A 19,021-nucleotide genomic window follows, 5' to 3' on the forward strand; every position below is an offset into this window, starting at 1 on the left:
ATTCCGAAAATAATTTATTGATGCTTAAATCCACAGTATACAAGGTGTGAAGCTGTCGACGGCCATCCTAAGCTTAACGTGCCTGCTCTCCTCAGATCGCAGACTGCTGCCCGGCAGTTACCGGCATGGGAGACTGGCTGGCAATCCAAGGTGCCATTGACATTTTGCTCTGTTGCCGCCTTCCTCTCCGATTAATAAAAATATTTATTGATGCTTAAATCCACAATATACAAGGCGTGAAGATGTCAATGGCCATCCTAAGCTGAACGTGCCTGCTCTCGTCAGATCGCAGACTGCTACCCAGCTTAGGGCCCAGTAGGTACCGGCATGGGAGACTGGCTGGGAATCCCTGGTGCAGTTGACATTTTGCTCTGTTGCCGCCTTCCGTTCCGATTCCGAAAAGGATTTATTGATGCTTAAATGCACAGTATAAAAAGCATGAAGCTGTCACTGGCCATCCTAAGCTGAACGCGCTTGCTCTCGTCAGATCACAGACTGCTACCCAGCTTAGGGCCCGGTAAGTACCAGCATGGGAGACTGGCTGGGAATCTCAGGTGTTGTTGACATTTTGCTCTGTAGCTCTGTAGACATTTTGCTCCGATTCCGAAAAAGGATTTATTGATGCTTAAATCCACAGTATACAGGGTGTGAAGCCGTCTACGGCTATCCTAAGCTGAATGCGCCTGTTCTTGTCAGATCGCAGACTGCTGCTCGGCAAGTACGGGCATGGGAGACTGGCTGGCAATCCAAGGTGCTATTGACATTTTGCTTTGTTGCCGCCTTCCTCTCCGATTAAAAAAAATATTTATTGATGCTTAAATCCACATTATACAAGGCATGAAGATGTTAAGGCCATCCTAAGCTGAACGCGCCTGCTCTCGTCAGATCGCAGACTGATACCCATCTTAGGGCCTGGAAAGTTCCAGCATGGGAGACTGGCTGGGAATCCCGGATGCAGTTGACATTTTAATCTGTTGCCGCCTTCCGCTCCGATTCGGAAAAGGATTTATTGATGCTTAAATGCACAGTATAAAGGGCGTGAAGCTGTCAACGGCCATCCTAAGCTGAACGCGCCAGCTCTCGTCAGATCGCAGACTGCTACCCAGCTTAGGGCCCGGTAAGTACCAGCATGGGAGACTGGCTGGGAATCCCAGGTGTTGTTGACATTTTGCTCTGTAGCCGCCTTCCGCTTCGATTCTGAAAAGGATTTATTGATGCTTAAATCCACAGTATACAGGGTGTGAAGCCGTCTACAGCTATCCTAAGCTGAATGTGCCAGTCCTTGTCAGATCGCAGACTGCTGCCCGGCAAGTACGGGCATGGGAGACTGGCTGGCAATCCAAGGTGCTATTGACATTTTGCTCTGTTGCCGCCTTCCTCTCCGATTCCGAAAAGGATTTTTTGATGCTTAAATGCACAGTATAAAAAACATGAAGCTGTCAATGGCCATCCTAAGCTGAACGCGCCTGCTCTCGTCAGATCGCAGACTGTTACCCAGCTTAGGGCCCGGTAAGTACTGGCATGGGAGACTGGCTGGGAATCCCGATTGACACTTTGCTCTATTGCTGCCTTCCGCTCCGATTCCGAAAATAATTTATTGATGCTTAAATCCACAGTATACAAGGTGTGAAGCTGTCGATGGCCATCCTAAGCTTAACGCGCCTGCTCTCGTCAGATCGCAGACTGGTACAGATCTTAGGGCCCGGTAAGTACCGGCATGGGACACTCGCTGGGAATCCCGGCTGCCGTTGACATTTTGCTCTGTTGCCGCCTTCCGTTCCGATTCTGAAAAGGATTTATTGATGCTTAAATGCACAGTATAAAGGGCGAGAAGCTGTCATCGGCCATCCTAAGCTGAACGCGCCTGCTCTTGTCAGATCGCAGACTGCTACCCAGCTTAGGGCTCGGTAAGTACCAGCATGGGAGACTGGCTGGGAATCCCAGGTGTTGTTGACATTTTGCTCTGTTGCCGACTTCCGCTCCGATTCCGAAAAGGATTTATTGATGCTTAAATCCACAGTATACAGGGCGTGAAGCTGTCAACGGCCATCCTAAGCTGAACGCGCCTGCTCTCGTCAGATTGCAGACTGCTACCCAGCTTAGGGCCCGGTAAGTACCAGCATGGGAGACTGGCTGGGAATCTCAGGTGTTGTTGACATTTTGCTCTGTAGCTCTGTAAACATTTTGCTCCGATTCCGAAAAGGATTTATTGATGCTTAAATCCACAGTATACAGGGTGTGAAGCCGTCTACGGCTATCCTAAGCTGAATGCACCTGTTCTTGTCAGATCGCAGACTGCTGCCCGGCAAGTACGGGCATGGGAGACTGGCTGGCAATCCAAGGTGCTATTGACATTTTGCTTTGTTGCCGCCTTCCTCTCCGATTAAAAAAAATATTTATTGATGCTTAAATCCACAGTATACAAGGCGTGAAGATGTCAAGGCCATCCTAAGCTGAACGTGCCTGCTCTCGTCAGATCGCAGACTGCTACGCAGCTTAGGGCCCAGTAAGTACCAGCATGGGAGACTGGCTGGGAATCCCAGGTGTCGTTGACATTTCGCTCTGTTGCCGCCTTCCGCTCCGATTCCGAAAAGGATTTATTGATGCTTAAATCCACAGTATACAGGGTGTGAAGATGTCTACGGCCATCCTAAGCTGAATGCGCCTGTTCTCGTCAGATCGCAGACTGCTACGCAGCTTAGGGCCCAGTAAGTACCGGCATGGGAGACTGGCTGGGAATCCCGAGTGCTGTTGACATTTTGCTCTATTGCTGCCTTCCGCTCCGATTCCGAAAATAATTTATTGATGCTTAAATCCACAGTATACAAGGTGTGAAGCTGTCGACGCCCATCCTAAGCTTAACGCGCCTGCTCTCGTCAGATCGCAGACTGGTACAGATCTTAGGGCCCGGTAAGTACCGGCATGGGACACTGGCTGGGAATCCCGGCTGCCGTTGACATTTTGCTCTGTTGCCGCCTTCCGTTCCGATTCCGAAAAGGATTTATTGATGCTTAAATGCACAGTGTAAAGGACGAGAAGATGTCAACGGCCAACCTAAGCTGAACGCGCCTGCTCTCGTCAGATCGCAGACTGCTACCCAGCTTAGGGCCCGGTAAGTACCAGCATGGGAGACTGACTGGAAATCCCAGGTGTCGTTGACATTTCGCTCTGTTGCCGCCTTCTGCTCCGATTCCGTAAAGGATTTATTGATGCTTAAATCCACAGTATACAGGGTGTGAAGATGTCTACGGCCATCCTAAGCTGAATGTGTCTGTTCTCGTCAGATCGCAGACTGCTACCCAGCTTAGGGCCTGGTAAGTACCAGCATGGTAGACTGGCTGGGAATCCCGGGTGCAGTTGACATTTTAATCTGTTGCCGCCTTCCGCTCCGATTCGGAAAAGGATTTATTGATGCTTAAATCCACAATATACAGGGTGTGAAGCTGTCAACGGCCATCCTAAGCCTGAACATGCCTGCTCTCCTCAGATCGCAGACTGCTGCCCGGCAGTTACCGGCATGGGAAACTGGCTGGCAATCCAAGGTGCCATTGACATTTTGCTCTGTTGCCGCCTTCCTCTCCGATTAATAAAAATATTTATTGATGCTTAAATCCACAATATACAAGGCGTGAAGATGTCAATGGCCATCCTAAGCTGAACGTGCCTGCTCTCGTCAGATCGCAGACTGCTACCCAGCTTAGGGCTCGGTAAGTACCAGCATGGGAGACTGGCTGGGATCATAGGTGTCGTTGACATTTTGCTCTGTTGCCGCCTTACGCTCCGATTCCGAAAAGGATTTATTGATGCTTAAATCCACAGTATACAGGGTGTGAAGCCGTCTACGGCTATCCTAAGCTGAATGCGCCTGTTCTTGTCAGATCGCAGACTGCTGCACGGCAAGTACGGGCATGGGAGACTGGCTGGCAAACCAAGGTGCTATTGCCATTTTGCTCTGTTGCCGCCTTCCTCTCCGATTACAAAAAATATTTATTGATGCTTAAATCCACAGTATACAAGGCGTGAAGATGTCAACGGCCATCCTAAGCTGAACGCGCCTGCTCTCATCAGATCGCAGACTGCTACGCAGCTTAGGGCCCAGTAAGTACCGGAATGGGAGACTGGCTGGGAATCTCGGGTGCAGTTGACATTTTGCTCTATTGCTGCCTTCCGCTCCGATTCCGAAAAGAATTTATTGATGCTTAAATCCACAGTATACAAGGTGTGAAGCTGTCGACGGCCATCCTAAGCTTAACGCGCCTGCTCTCGTCAGATCGCAGACTGGTACAGATCTTAGGGTCCGGTAAGTACCGGCATGGGACACTGGCTGGGAATCCCGGCTGCCGTTGACATTTTGCTCTGTTGCCGCCTTCCGTTCCGATTCCGAAAAGGATCTATTGATGCTTAAATGCACAGTATACAAAGTGTGAAGCTGTCAACTGCCATTCTAAGCTGGACGCGCCTGCTCTCGTCAGATCGCAGACTGATACCCAGCTTAGGGCCTGGTAAGTACCAGCATGAGAGACTGGCTGGGAATCCCAGGTGTCGTTAACATTTTGCTCTGTTGCCGCCTTCCGCTTCCATTCCGAAAAGGATTTATTGATGCTTAAATCCACAGTATACAGGGTGTGAAGGTGTCTACGGCCATCCTAAGCTGAATGCGCCTGTTCTCGTCAGATCGCAGACTGCTACCCAGCTTTGGGCCTGGTAAGTACCAGCATGGGGGACTGGCTGGGAATCCCGGGTGCAGTTGACATTTTGCTCTGTTTCTGCTCCGATTCCGAAAATTATTTATTGATGCTTAAATCCACAGTATACAAAGTGTGAAGCTGTCAACGGCCATCCTAAGCTGAACGTGCCTGCTTTCGTCAGATCGCAGACTGCTACCCAGGTTAGGGCCTGGTAAGTACCAGCATGGTAGACTGGCTGGAATCCCGGGTGCAGTTGACATTTTAATCTGTTGCCGCCTTCCGCTCCGATTCGGAAAAGGATTTATTGATGCTTAAATCCACAATATACAGGGTGTGAAGCTGTCAACGGCCATCCTAAGCTGAAAGTGTCTGCTCTTCTCAGATCGCAGACTGCTGCCCGGCAGATACCGGCGTGGGAGACTGGCTGGCAATCCAAGGTGCCATTGACATTTTGCTCTGTTGCCGCCTTCCTCTCCGATTAATAAAAATATTAATTGATGCTTAAATCCACAATATACAATGCGTGAAGATGTCAACGGCCATCCTAAGCTGAACGCGCCTGCTCTCCTCAGATCGCAGACTGCTGTCCGGCAGATACCGGCGTGGGAGACTGGCTGGCAATCCAAGGTGCCATTGACATTTTGCTCTGTTGCCGCCTTCCTCTCCGATTAATAAAAATATTTATTGATGCTTAAATCCACAATATACAATGCGTGAAGATGTCAACGGCCATCCTAAGCTGAACGCGCCTGCTCTTGTCAGATCGCAGACTGCTACCCAGCTTAGGGCCCAGTAAGTACCGGCATGGGAGACTGGCTGTGAATCCCGGGTGCAGTTGACATTTTGCTCTGTTGCCGCCTTCCGTTCCGATTCCGAAAAGGATTTATTGATGCTTACATGCACAGTATACAAAGTGTGAAGCTGTCAACGGCCATCCTAAGCTGAACGCGCCTGCTCTCGTCAGATCGCAGACTGATACCCAGCTTAGGGCCTGGTAAGTACCAGCATGGGAGACTGGCTGGGAATCCCGGGTGCACTTGACATTTTAATCTGTTGCCGCCTTCCGCTCCGATTCGGAAAAGGATTTATTGACGCTTAACTCCACAGTATACAGGGTGTGAAGCTGTCTACGGCCATCCTAAGCTGAACGCGCCTGCTCTCGTCAGATCGCAGACTGCTACCCAGCTTAGGGCCTGGTAAGTACCAGCATGGGAGACTGGCTGGGAATCCCAGGTGTTGTTGACATTTTGCTCTGTAGCCGCCTTCCGCTTCGATTCTGAAAAGGATTTATTGATGCTTAAATCCACAGTATACAGGGTGTGAATCCGTCTACGGCTATCCTAAGCTGAATGTGCCTGTTCTTGTCAGATCGCAGACTGCTGCCCGGCAAGTACGGGTATGGGAGACTGGCTGGCAATCCAAGGTGCTATTGACATTTTGCTCTGTTGCCGCCTTCCTCTCCGATTCCGAAAAGGATTTATTGATGCTTAAATGCACAGTATAAAAATCCTGAAGCTGTCAATGGCCATCCTAAGCTGAACGCGCCTGCTCTCGTCAGATGGCAGACTGCTACCCAGCTTAGGGCCCAGTAAGTACTGGCATGGGAGACTGGCTGGGAATCTCAGGTGCCGTTGACATTTTGCTCTATTGCTGCCTTCCGCTCCGATTCCGAAAAGAATTTATTGATGCTTAAATCCACAGTATACAAGGTGTGAAGCTGTCGACGGCCATCCTAAGCTTAACGCGCCTGCTCTCGTCAGATCGCAGACTGGTACAGATCTTAGGGCCCGGTAAGTACCGGCATGGGACACTGGCTGTGAATCCCGGCTGCCGTTGACATTTTGCTCTGTTGCCGCCTTCCGTTCCGATTCCGAAAAGGATTTATTGATGCTTAAATGCACAGTATAAAGGGCAAGAAGCTGTCAACAGCCATCCTAAGCTGAACGCGCCTGCTCTTGTCAGATCGCAGACTGCTGCCCGGCAGTTACCGGCATGGGAGACTGGCTGGCAATCCAAGGTGCCATTGACATTTTGCTCTGTTGCCGCCTTCCTCTCCGATTAATAAAAATATTTATTGATGCTTAAATCCACAATATACAAGGCGTGAAGATGTCAACGGCCATCCTAAGCTGAACGCGCCTGCTCTCGTCAGATCGCAGACTGCTACCCAGCTTAGGGCCCAGTAAGTACCGGCATGGGAGACTGGCTGGGAATCCCGGGTGCAGTTGACATTTTGCTCTGTTGCCGCCTTCCGTTCCGATTCCGAAAAGGATTTATTGATGCTTAAATGCGCAGTATAAAAAGCATGAAGCTGTCAATGGCCATCCTAAGCTGAACGCGCCTGCTCTCGTCAGATTGCAGACTGCTACCCAGCTTAGGGCCCGGTAAGTACTGGCATGGGAGACTGGCTGGGAATCCCAGGCGCCGTTGACATTTTGCTCTATTGCTGCCTTCCGCTCCGATTCCGAAAATAATTTATTGATGCTTAAATCCACAGTATAAAAGTTGTGAAGCTGTCGACGGCCATCCTAAGCTTAACGCGCCTGCTCTCGTCAGATCGCAGACTGGTACAGATCTTAGGGCCCGGTAAGTACCGGCATGGGACACTGGCTGGGAATCCCGGCTGCTGTTGACATATTGCTCTGTTGCCGCCTTCCGTTCCGATTCCGAAAAGGATTTGTTGATGCTTAAATGCACAGTATAAAGGGCGAGAAGCTGTCAACGGCCATCCTAAGCTGAACGCGCCTGCACTCGTCAAATCGCAGACTGCTACCCAGCTTAGGGCCCGGTAAGTACCAGCATGGGAGACTGGCTGGGAATCCCAGGTGTCGTTAACATTTTGCTCTGTTGCTGCCTTCCGCTCCGATTCCGAAAAGGATTTATTGATGCTTAAATCCACAGTATACAGGGTGTGAAGATGTCTACGGCCATCCTAAGCTGAATGCGCCTGTTCTCGTAAGATCGCAGACTGCTACCCAGCTTCGGGCCTGGTAAGTACCAGCATGGGAGACTGGCTGGGAGTCCCGGGTGCAGTTGACATTTTGCTCTGTTTCTGCTCCGATTCCGAAAATTATTTATTGATGCTTAAATCCACAGTATACAAAGCGTGAATCCGTCAATGACCATCCTAAGCTGAACGCACCTGCTGTCGTCAGATCGCAGACTGCTACCCAGCTTAGGCCCCGGTAAGTACCATTATGGGAGACTGGCTGGGAATCCCAGGTGTTGTTGACATTTTGCTCTGTAGCCGCCTTCCACTTCGATTCCGAAAAGGATTATTGATGCTTAAATCCACAGTATACAGGGTGTGAAGCCGTCTACGGCTATCCTAAGCTGAACGTGCCTGTTCTTGTCAGATCGCAGACTGCTGCCCGGCAAGTACGGGCATGGGAGACTGGCTGGGAATCCAAGGTGCTATTGACATTTTGCTCTGTTGCCGCCTTCCTCTCCGATTCCGAAAAGGATTTATTGATGCTTACATGCACAGTATACAAAGTGTGAAGCTGTCAACGGCCATCCTAAGCTGAACGCGCCTGCTCTCGTCAGATCGCAGACTGATACCCACCTTAGGGCCTGGTAAGTACCAGCATGGGAGACTGGCTGGGAATCCCGGGTGCAGTTGACATTTTAATCTGTTGTCGCCTTCCGCTCCGATTCGGAAAAGGATTTATTGATGCTTAAATCCACAGTATACAGGATGTGAAGCTGTCAACGGCCATCCTAAGCTGAACGCGCCTGCACTCGTCAAATCGCAGACTGCTACCCAGCTTAGGGCCCGGTAAGTACCAGCATGGGAGACTGGCTGGGAATCCCAGGTGTCGTTAACATTTTGCTCTGTTGCTGCCTTCCGCTCCGATTCCGAAAAGGATTTATTGATGCTTAAATCCACAGTATACAGGGTGTGAAGATGTCTACGGCCATCCTAAGCTGAATGCGCCTGTTCTCGTCAGATCGCAGACTGCTACCCAGCTTCGGGCCTGGTAAGTACCAGCATGGGAGACTGGCTGGGAGTCCCGGGTGCAGTTGACATTTTGCTCTGTTTCTGCTCCGATTCCGAAAATTATTTATTGATGCTTAAATCCACAGTATACAAAGTGTGAATCCGTCAATGACCATCCTAAGCTGAACGCACCTGCTGTCGTCAGATCGCAGACTGCTACCCAGCTTAGGCCCCGGTAAGTACCATTATGGGAGACTGGCTGGGAATCCCAGGTGTTGTTGACATTTTGCTCTGTAGCCGCCTTCCACTTCGATTCCGAAAAGGATTATTGATGCTTAAATCCACAGTATACAGGGTGTGAAGCCGTCTACGGCTATCCTAAGCTGAACGTGCCTGTTCTTGTCAGATCGCAGACTGCTGCCCGGCAAGTACGGGCATGGGAGACTGGCTGGGAATCCAAGGTGCTATTGACATTTTGCTCTGTTGCCGCCTTCCTCTCCGATTCCGAAAAGGATTTATTGATGCTTACATGCACAGTATACAAAGTGTGAAGCTGTCAACGGCCATCCTAAGCTGTACGCGCCTGCTCTCGTCAGATCGCAGACTGATACCCACCTTAGGGCCTGGTAAGTACCAGCATGGGAGACTGGCTGGGAATCCCGGGTGCAGTTGACATTTTAATCTGTTGTCGCCTTCCGCTCCGATTCGGAAAAGGATTTATTGATGCTTAAATCCACAGTATACAGGATGTGAAGCTGTCAACGGCCATCCTAAGCTGAACGCGCCTGCTCTCGTCAGATCGCAGACTGCTACCCAGCTTAGGGCCCTGTAAGTACCAGCATGGGAGACTGGCTGGGAATCCCAGGTGTTGTTGACATTTTGCTCTGTAGCCGCCTTCCGCTTCGATTCCGAAAAGGATTTATTGATGCTTAAATCCACAGTATACAGGGTGTGAAGCCGTCTACGGCTATCCTAAGCTGAATGTGCCTGTTCTTGTCAGATCGCAGACTGCTGCCCGGCAAGTACGGGCATGGGAGACTGGCTGGCAATCCAAGGTGCTATTGACATTTTGCTCTGTTGCCGCCTTCCTCTCCGATTCCGAAAAGGATTTATTGATGCTTAAATGCACAGTATAAAAATCCTGAAGCTGTCAATGGCCATCCTAAGCTGAACGCGCCTGCTCTCGTCAGATGGCAGACTGCTACCCAGCTTAGGGCCCGGTAAGTACTGGCATGGGAGACTGGCTGGAAATCTCAGGTGCCGTTGACATTTTGCTCTATTGCTGCCTTCCGCTCCGATTCCGAAAAGAATTTATTGATGCTTAAATCCACAGTATACAAGGTGTGAAGCTGTCGACGGCCATCCTAAGCTTAACGCGCCTGCTCTCGTCAGATCGCAGACTGGTACAGATCTTAGGGCCCGGTAAGTACCGGCATGGGACACTGGCTGTGAATCCCGGCTGCCGTTGACATTTTAATCTGTTGCCGCCTTCAGCTCCGATTCGGAAAAGGATTTATTGATGCTTAAATCCACAATATACAGGGTGTGAAGCTGTCAACGGCCATCCTAAGCCTGAACATGCCTGCTCTCCTCAGATCGCAGACTGCTGCCCGGCAGTTACCGGCATGGGAGACTGGCTGGCAATCCAAGGTGCCATTGACATTTTGCTCTGTTGCCGCCTTCCTCTCCGATTAATAAAAATATTTATTGATGCTTAAATCCACAATATACAAGGCGTGAAGATGTCAACTGCCATCCTAAGCTGAACGCGCCTGCTCTTATCAGATCGCAGACTGCTACCCAGCTTAGGGCCCAGTAAGTGCCGGCATGGGAGACTGGCTGGGAATCCCGGGTGCAGTTGACATTTTGCTCTGTTGCCGCCTTCCGTTCCGATTCCGAAAAGGATTTATTGATGCTTAAATGCGCAGTATAAAAAGCATGAAGCTGTCAATGGCCATCCTAAGCTGAACGCGCCTGCTCTCGTCAGATCGCAGACTGCTACCCAGCTTAGGGCCCGGTAAGTACCAGCATGGGAGACTGGCTGGGAATCCCGGGCGCCGTTGACATTTTGCTCTATTGCTGCCTTCCGCTCCGATTCCGAAAATAATTTATTGATGCTTAAATCCACAGTATACAAGGTGTGAAGCTGTCGACGGCCATCCTAAGCTTAACGCGCCTGCTCTCGTCAGATCGCAGACTGGTACAGATCTTAGGGCCCGGTAAGTACCGGCATGGGACACTGGCTGGCAATCCCGGCTGCCGTTGACATTTTGCTCTGTTGCCGCCTTCCGTTCCGATTCCGAAAAGGATTTATTGATGCTTAAATGCACAGTATAAAGGGCGAGAAGCTGTCAACGGCCATCCTAAGCTGAACGCGCCTGCTCTCGTCAGATCGCAGACTGCTACCCAGCTTAGGGCCCGGTAAGTACCAGCATGGGAGACTGGCTGGGAATCCCAGGTGTCGTTAACATTTTGCTCTGTTGCCGCCTTCCGCTCCGATTCCGAAAAGGATTTATTGATGCTTAAATCCACAGTATACAGGGTGTGGAGATGTCTACGGCCATCCTAAGCTGAATGCGCCTGTTCTCGTCAGATTGCAGACTGCTACCCAGCTTCGGGCCTGGTAAGTACCAGCATGGGAGACTGGCTGGGAGTCCCGGGTGCAGTTGACATTTTGCTCTGTTTCTGCTGCGATTCCGAAAATTATTTATTGATGCTTAAATCCACAGTATACAGGGTGTGAAGATATCTACGGCCATCCTAAGCTGAATGCGCTTGTTCTCGTCAGATCGCAGACAGCTACCCAGCTTAGGGCCCGGTAAGTACCAGCATGGGAGACTAGCTGGGAATCCCAGGTGTTGTTGACATTTTGCTCTGTAGTCGCCTTCCACTTCGATTCCGAAAAGGATTATTGATGCTTAAATCCACAGTATACAGGGTGTGAAGCCGTCTACGGCTATCCTAAGCTGAATGTGCCTGTTCTTGTCAGATCGCAGACTGCTGCCCGGCAAGTACGGGCATGGGAGACTGGCTGGGAATCCAAGGTGCTATTGACATTTTGCTCTGTTGCCGCCTTCCTCTCCGATTCCGAAAAGGATTTATTGATGCTTACATGCACAGTATACAAAGCGTGAAGCTGTCAACGGCCATCCTAAGCTGAACGCGCCTGCTCTCGTCAGATCGCAGACTGATACCCAGCTTAGGGCCTGGTAAGTACCAGCATAGAAGACTGGCTGGGAATCCCGGGTGCAGTTGACATTTTAATCTGTTGCCGCCTTCCGCTCCGATTCGGAAAAGGATTTATTGATGCTTAAATCCACAGTATACAGAGTGTGAAGCTGTCAACGGCCATCCTAAGCTGAACGCGCCTGCTCTCGTCAGATCGCAGACTGCTACCCAGCTTAGGGCCTGGTAAGTACCAGCATGGGAGACTGGCTGGGAATCCCAGGTGTTGTTGACATTTTGCTCTGTAGCCGCCTTCCGCGTCGATTCCGAAAAAGATTTATTGATGCTTAAATCCAGAGTATACAGGGTGTGAAGCCGTCTACGGCTATCCTAAGCTGAATGTGCCTGTTCTTGTCAGATCGCAGACTGCTGCCCGGCAAGTACGGGCATGGGAGACTGGCTGGCAATCCAAGGTGCTATTGACATTTTGCTCTGTTGCCGCCTTCCTCTCCGATTCCGAAAAGGATTTATTGATGCTTAAATGCACAGTATAAAAAGCCTTAAGCTGTCAATGGCCATCCTAAGCTGAACGCGCCTGCTCTCGTCAGATCGCAGACTGCTACCCAGCTTAGGGCCCGGTAAGTACTGGCATGGGAGACTGGCCTGGAATCTCAGGTGCCGTTGACATTTTGCTCTATTGCTGCCTTCCGCTCCGATTCCGAAAATAATTTATTGATGCTTAAATCCACAGTATACAAGGTGTAAAGCTGTCGACGGTCATCCTAAGCTTAACGCGCCTGCTCTCGTCAGATCGCAGACTGGTACAGATCTTAGGGCCCGGTAAGTACCGGCATGGGACACTGGCTGGGAATCCCGGCTGCCGTTGACATTTTGCTCTGTTGCCGCCTTCCGTTCCGATTCCGAAAAGGATTTATTGATGCTTAAATGCACAGTATAAAGGGCAAGAAGCTGTCAACGGCCATCCTAAGCTGAACGCGCCTGCTCTCGTCAGATCGCAGACTGCTACCCAGCTTAGGCCTAGTAAGTACCAGCATGGGAGACAGGCTTGGAATCCCGGGTGCAGTTGACATTTTAATCTGTTGCCGCCTTCAGCTCCGATTCGGAAAAGGATTTATTGATGCTTAAATCCACAATATACAGGGTGTGAAGCTTTCAACGGCCATCCTAAGCCTGAACATGCCTGCTCTCCTCAGATCGCAGACTGCTGCCCGGCAGTTACCAGCATGGGAGACTGGCTGGCAATCCAAGGTGCCATTGACATTTTGCTCTGTTGCCGCCTTCCTCTCCGATTAATAAAAATATTTATTGATGCTTAAATCCACAATATACAAGGCGTGAAGATGTCAACGGCCATCCTAAGCTGAACGCGCCTGCTCTCGTCAGATCGCAGACTGCTACCCAGCTTAGGGCCCAGTAAGTACCGGCATGGGAGACTGGCTGGGAATCCCGGGTGCAGTTGACATTTTGCTCTGTTGCCGCCTTCCGTTCCGATTCCGAAAATAATTTATTGATGCTTAAATCCACAGTATACAAGGTGTGAAGCTGTCTACGGCCATCCTAAGCTTAACGCGCCTGCTCTCGTCAGATCGCAGACTGGTACAGATCTTAGGGCCCGGTAAGTACCGGCATGGGACACTGGCTGGGAATCCCGGCTGCCGTTGACATTTTGCTCTGTTGCCGCCTTCCGTTCCGATTCCGAAAAGGATTTATTGATGCTTAAATGCACAGTATAAAGGGCGAGAAGCTGTCAACGGCCAACCTAAGCTGAACGCGCCTGCTCTCGTCAGATCGCAGACTGCTACCCAGCTTAGGGCCCGGTAAGTACCAGCATGGGAGACTGGCTGGGAATCCCAGGTGTCGTTAACATTTTGCTCTGTTGCCGCCTTCCGCTCCGATTCCGAAAAGGATTTATTGATGCTTAAATCCACAGTATACAGGGTGTGAAGATGTCTACGGCCATCCTAAGCTGAATGCGCCTGTTCTCGTCAGATCGCAGACTGCTACCCAGCTTCGGGCCTGGTAAGTACCAGCATGGGAGACTGGCTGGGAGTCCCGGGTGCAGTTGACATTTTGCTCTGTTTCTGCTGCGATTCCGAAAATTATTTATTGATGCTTAAATCCACAGTATACAGGGTGTGAAGATATCTACGGCCATCCTAAGCTGAATGCGCCTGTTCTCGTCAGATCGCAGACTGCAACCCAGCTTAGGGCCCGGTAAGTACCAGCATGGGAGACTAGCTGGGAATCCCAGGTGTTGTTGACATTGTGCTCTGTAGCCGCCTTCCACTTCGATTCCGAAAAGGATTATTGATGCTTAAATCCACAGTATACAGGGTGTGAAGCCGTCTACGGCTATCCTAAGCTGAATGTGCCTGTTCTTGTCAGATCGCAGACTGCTGCCCGGCAAGTACGGGCATGGGAGACTGGCTGGGAATCCAAGCTGCTATTGACATTTTGCTCTGTTGCCGCCTTCCTCTCCGATTCCGAAAAGGATTTATTGATGCTTACATGCACAGTATACAAAGTGTGAAGCTGTCAACGGCCATCCTAAGCTGAACGCGCCTGCTCTCGTCAGATCGCAGACTGATACCCAGCTTAGGGCCTGGTAAGTACCAGCGTGGGAGACTGGCTGGGAATCCCGGGTGCAGTTGACATTTTAATCTGTTGCCGCCTTCCGCTCCGATTCGGAAAAGGATTTATTGATGCTTAAATCCACAGTATACAGAGTGTGAACCTGTCAACGGCCATCCTAAGCTGAACGCGCCTGCTCTCGTCAGATCGCAGACTGCTACCCAGCTTAGGGCCTGGTAAGTACCAGCATGGGAGACTGGCTGGGAGTCCCAGGTGTTGTTGACATTTTGCTCTGTAGCCGCCTTCCGCGTCGATTCCGAAAAGGATTTATTGATGCTTAAATCCAGAGTATCCAGGGTGTGAAGCCGTCTACGGCTATCCTAAGCTGAATGTGCCTGTTCTTGTCAGATCGCAGACTGCTGCCCGGCAAGTACGGGCATGGGAGACTGGCTGGCAATCCAAGGTGCTATTGACATTTTGCTCTGTTGCCGCCTTCCTCTCCGATTCCGAAAAGGATTTATTGATGCTTAAATGCACAGTATAAAAAGCCTGAAGCTGTCAATGGCCATCCTAAGCTGAACGCGCCTGCTCTCGTCAGATCGCAGACTGCTACCCAGCTTAGGGCCCGGTAAGTACTGGCATGGGAGACTGGCCTGGAATCTCAGGTGCCGTTGACATTTTGCTCTATTGCTGCCTTCCGCTCCGATTCCGAAAATAATTTATTGATGCTTAAATCCACAGTATACAAGGTGTGAAGCTGTCGACGGCCATCCTAAGCTTAACGCGCCTGCTCTCGTCAGATCGCAGACTGGTACAGATCTTAGGGCCCGGTAAGTACCGGCATGGGAAACTGGCTGTGAATCCCGGCTGCCGTTGACATTTTGCTCTGTTGCCGCCTTCCGTTCCGATTCCGAAAAGGATTTATTGATGCTTAAATGCACAGTATAAAGGGCAAGAAGCTGTCAACGGCCATCCTAAGCTGAACGCGCCTACTCTCGTCAGATCGCAGACTGCTACCCAGCTTAGGCCTGGTAAGTACCAGCATGGGAGACTGGCTGGGAATCCCGGGTGCAGTTGACATTTTAATCTGTTGCCGCCTTCAGCTCCGATTCGGAAAATGATTTATTGATGCTTAAATCCACAATATACAGGGTGTGAAGCTGTCAACGGCCATCCTAAGCCTGAACATGCCTGCTCTCCTCAGATCGCAGACTGCTGCCCGGCAGTTACCAGCATGGGAGACTGGCTGGCAATCCAAGGTGCCATTGACATTTTGCTCTGTTGCCGCCTTCCTCTCCGATTAATAAAAATATTTATTGATGCTTAAATCCACAATATACAAGGCGTGAAGATGTCAACGGCCATCCTAAGCTGAACGCGCCTGCTCTCGTCAGATCGCAGACTGCTACCCAGCTTAGGGCCCAGTAAGTACCGGCATGGGAGACTGGCTGGGAATCCCGGGTGCAGTTGACATTTTGCTCTGTTGCCGCCTTCCGTTCTGATTCCGAAAAGGATTTATTGATGCTTAAATGCGCAGTATAAAAAGCATGAAGCTGTCAATGGCCATCCTAAGCTGAACGCGCCTGCTCTCGTCAGATCGCAGACTGCTACCCAGCTTAGGGCCCGGTAAGTACTGGCATGGGAGACTGGCTGGGAATCCCGGGCGCCGTTGACATTTTGCTCTATTGCTGCCTTCCGCTCCGATTCCGAAAATAATTTATTGATGCTAAAATCCACAGTATACAAGGTGTGAAGCTGTCTACGGCCATCCTAAGCTTAACGCGCCTGCTCTCGTCAGATCGCAGACTGGTACAGATCTTAGGGCCCGGTAAGTACCGGCATGGGACACTGGCTGGGAATCCCGGCTGCCGTTGACATTTTGCTCTGTTGCCGCCTTCCGTTCCGATTCCGAAAAGGATTTATTGATGCTTAAATGCACAGTATAAAGGGCGAGAAGCTGTCAACGGCCATCCTAAGTTGAACGCGCCTGCTCTCGTCAGATCGCAGACTGCTACCCAGCTTAGGACCCGGTAAGTACCAGCATGGGAGACTGGCTGGGAATCCCAGGTGTCGTTAACATTTTGCTCTGTTGCCGCCTTCCGCTCCGATTCCGAAAAGGATTTATTGATGCTTAAATCCACAGTATACAGGGTGTGAAGATGTCTACAGCCATCCTAAGCTGAATGCGCCTGTTCTCGTCAGATCGCAGACTGCTACCCAGCTTCGGGCCTGGTAAGTACCAGCATGGGAGACTGGCTGGGAGTTCCGGGTGCAGTTGACATTTTGCTCTGTTTCTGCTCCGATTCCGAAAATTATTTATTGATGCTTAAATCCACAGTATACAAAGTGAGAATCCGTCAACGGCCATCCTAAGCTGAACGCACCTGCTCTCGTCAGATCGCAGACTGCTACCCAGCTTAGGGCCCGGTAAGTACCAGCATGGCAGACTGGCTGGGAATCCCAGGTGTTGTTGACATTTTGCTCTGTAGCCGCCTTCCACTTCGATTCCGAAAAGGATTATTGATGCTTAAATCCACAGTATACAGGGTGTGAAGCCGTCTACGGCTATCCTAAGCTGAATGTGCCTGTTCTTGTCAGATCGCAGACTGCTGCCCGGCAAGTACGGGCATGGGAGACTGGCTGGGAATCCAAGGTGCTATTGACATTTTGCTCTGTTGCCGCCTTCCTCTCCGATTCCGAAAAGGATTTATTGATGCTTAAATGCACAGTATAAAAAGCATGAAGCTGTCAATGGCCATCCTAAGCTGAACGCGCCTGCTCTCGTCAGATCGCAGACTGCTACCCAGCTTAGGGCCCGGTAAGTACTGGCATGGGAGACTGGCTGGGAATCCCAGGTGCCGTTGACATTTTGCTTTATTGCTGCCTTCCGCTCCGATTCCGAAAATAATTTATTGATGCTTAAATCCACAGTATACAAGGTGTGAAGCTGTCGACGGCCATCCTAAGCTTAACGCGCCTGCTCTCGTCAGATCGCAGACTGGTACAGATCTTAGGGCCCGGTAAGTACCGGTATGGGACACTGGCTGTGAATCCCGGCTGCCGTTGACATTTTTCTCTGTTGCCGCCTTCCGTTCCGATTCCGAAAAGGATTTATTGATGCTTAAATGCACAGTATAAAGGGCAAGAAGCTGTCAACGGCCATCCTAAGCTGAATGCGCCTGCTCTCGTCAGATCGCAGACTGCTACCCAGCTTAGGCCTTTTAAGTACCAGCATGGGAGACTGGCTGGGAATCCTGGGTGCAGTTGACATTTTAATCTGTTGCCGCCTTCCGCTCCGATTCGGAAAAGGATTTATTGATGCTTAAATCCACAATATACAGGGTGTGAAGCTGTCAACGGCCATCCTAAGCCTGAACATGTCTGCTCTCCTCAGATCGCAGACTGCTGCCTGGCAGTTACCGGCATGGGAGACTGGCTGGCAATCCAAGGTGCCATTGACATTTTGCTCTGTTGCCGCCTTCCTCTCCGATTAATAAAAATATTTATTGATGCTTAAATCCACAATATACAAGGCGTGAAGATGTCAACGGCCATCCTAAGCTGAACGCGCCTGCTCTCGTCAGATCGCAGACTGGTACAGATCTTAGGGCCCGGTAAGTACCGGCGTGGGACACTGGCTGGGAATCCCGGCTGCCGTTGACATTTTGCTCTGTTGCTGCCTTCCGTTCCGATTCCGAAAAGGATTTATTGATGCTTAAATGCACAGTATAAAGGGCAAGAAGCTGTCAACGGCCATCCTAAGCTGAACGCCCCTGCTCTCGTCAGATCGCAGACTGCTACCCAGCTTAGGGCTCGGTAAGTACCAGCATGGGAGATTGGCTGGTAATCCCAGGTGTTGTTGACATTTTGCTCTGTTGCCGCCTTACGCTCCGATTCCGAAAAGGATTTATTGATGCTTAAATCCACAGTATACAGGGCTTGAAGCTGTCAACGGCCATCCTAAGCTGAACGCGCCTGCTCTCGTCAGATTGCAGACTGCTACCCCGCTTAGGGCCCGGTAAGTACCAGCATGGGAGACTGGCTGGGAATCTCAGGTGTTGTTGACATTTTGCTCTGTAGCTCTGTAGACATTTTGCTCCGATTCCGAAAAGGATTTATTGATGCTTAAATCCACAGTATACAGGGTGTGAAGCCGTCTACGGCTATCCTAAGCTGAATGCGCCTGTTCTTGTCAGATCGCAGACTGCTGCCCGGCAAGTACGGGCATGGGAGACTGGCTGGCAATCCAAGGTGCTATTGACATTTTGCTTTGTTGCCGCCTTCCTCTCCGATTAAAAAAAATATTTATTGATGCTTAAATCCACAGTATACAAGGCGTGAAGAGGTCAAGGCCATCCTAAGCTGAACGCGCCTGCTCTCGTCAGATCGCAGACTGCTACGCAGCTTAGGGCACAGTAAGTACCGGCATGGGAGACTGGCTGGGAATCCCGGGTGCCGTTGACATTTTGCTCTATTGCTGCCTTCCGCTCCGATTCCGAAAATAATTTATTGATGCTTAAATCCACAGTATACAAGGTGTGAAGTTGTCGACGCCCATCCTAAGCTTAACGCGCCTGCTCTCGTCAGATCGCAGGCTGGTACAGATCTTAGGGCCCGGTAAGTACCGGCATGGGAC

At 50.6% G+C, this 19,021-nt stretch overlaps 9 pseudogenes; all 9 read left to right on the forward strand.

Moving 5' to 3' along the window:
- The first annotated feature begins 4,027 nt into the window (after positions 1-4,027).
- LOC130346538 (5S ribosomal RNA) lies at positions 4,028-4,147 on the forward strand (annotated as a pseudogene).
- Positions 4,148-5,813: 1,666 nt separating this feature from the next.
- On the forward strand, positions 5,814-5,933 carry LOC130331062 (5S ribosomal RNA; annotated as a pseudogene).
- A 4,641-nt stretch (positions 5,934-10,574) lies between these two features.
- On the forward strand, positions 10,575-10,694 carry LOC130334870 (5S ribosomal RNA; annotated as a pseudogene).
- Positions 10,695-10,978: 284 nt separating this feature from the next.
- On the forward strand, positions 10,979-11,098 carry LOC130352307 (5S ribosomal RNA; annotated as a pseudogene).
- An 870-nt stretch (positions 11,099-11,968) lies between these two features.
- On the forward strand, positions 11,969-12,088 carry LOC130315430 (5S ribosomal RNA; annotated as a pseudogene).
- Positions 12,089-14,550: 2,462 nt separating this feature from the next.
- On the forward strand, positions 14,551-14,670 carry LOC130326077 (5S ribosomal RNA; annotated as a pseudogene).
- A 1,270-nt stretch (positions 14,671-15,940) lies between these two features.
- On the forward strand, positions 15,941-16,060 carry LOC130330461 (5S ribosomal RNA; annotated as a pseudogene).
- Positions 16,061-16,741: 681 nt separating this feature from the next.
- On the forward strand, positions 16,742-16,861 carry LOC130346587 (5S ribosomal RNA; annotated as a pseudogene).
- A 271-nt stretch (positions 16,862-17,132) lies between these two features.
- On the forward strand, positions 17,133-17,252 carry LOC130347096 (5S ribosomal RNA; annotated as a pseudogene).
- The last annotated feature ends 1,769 nt before the right edge of the window (positions 17,253-19,021 follow it).

The sequence above is a fragment of the Hyla sarda genome, chromosome 1 (assembly GCF_029499605.1).
Source record: "Hyla sarda isolate aHylSar1 chromosome 1, aHylSar1.hap1, whole genome shotgun sequence".
Lineage (NCBI taxonomy): Eukaryota > Metazoa > Chordata > Amphibia > Anura > Hylidae > Hyla > Hyla sarda.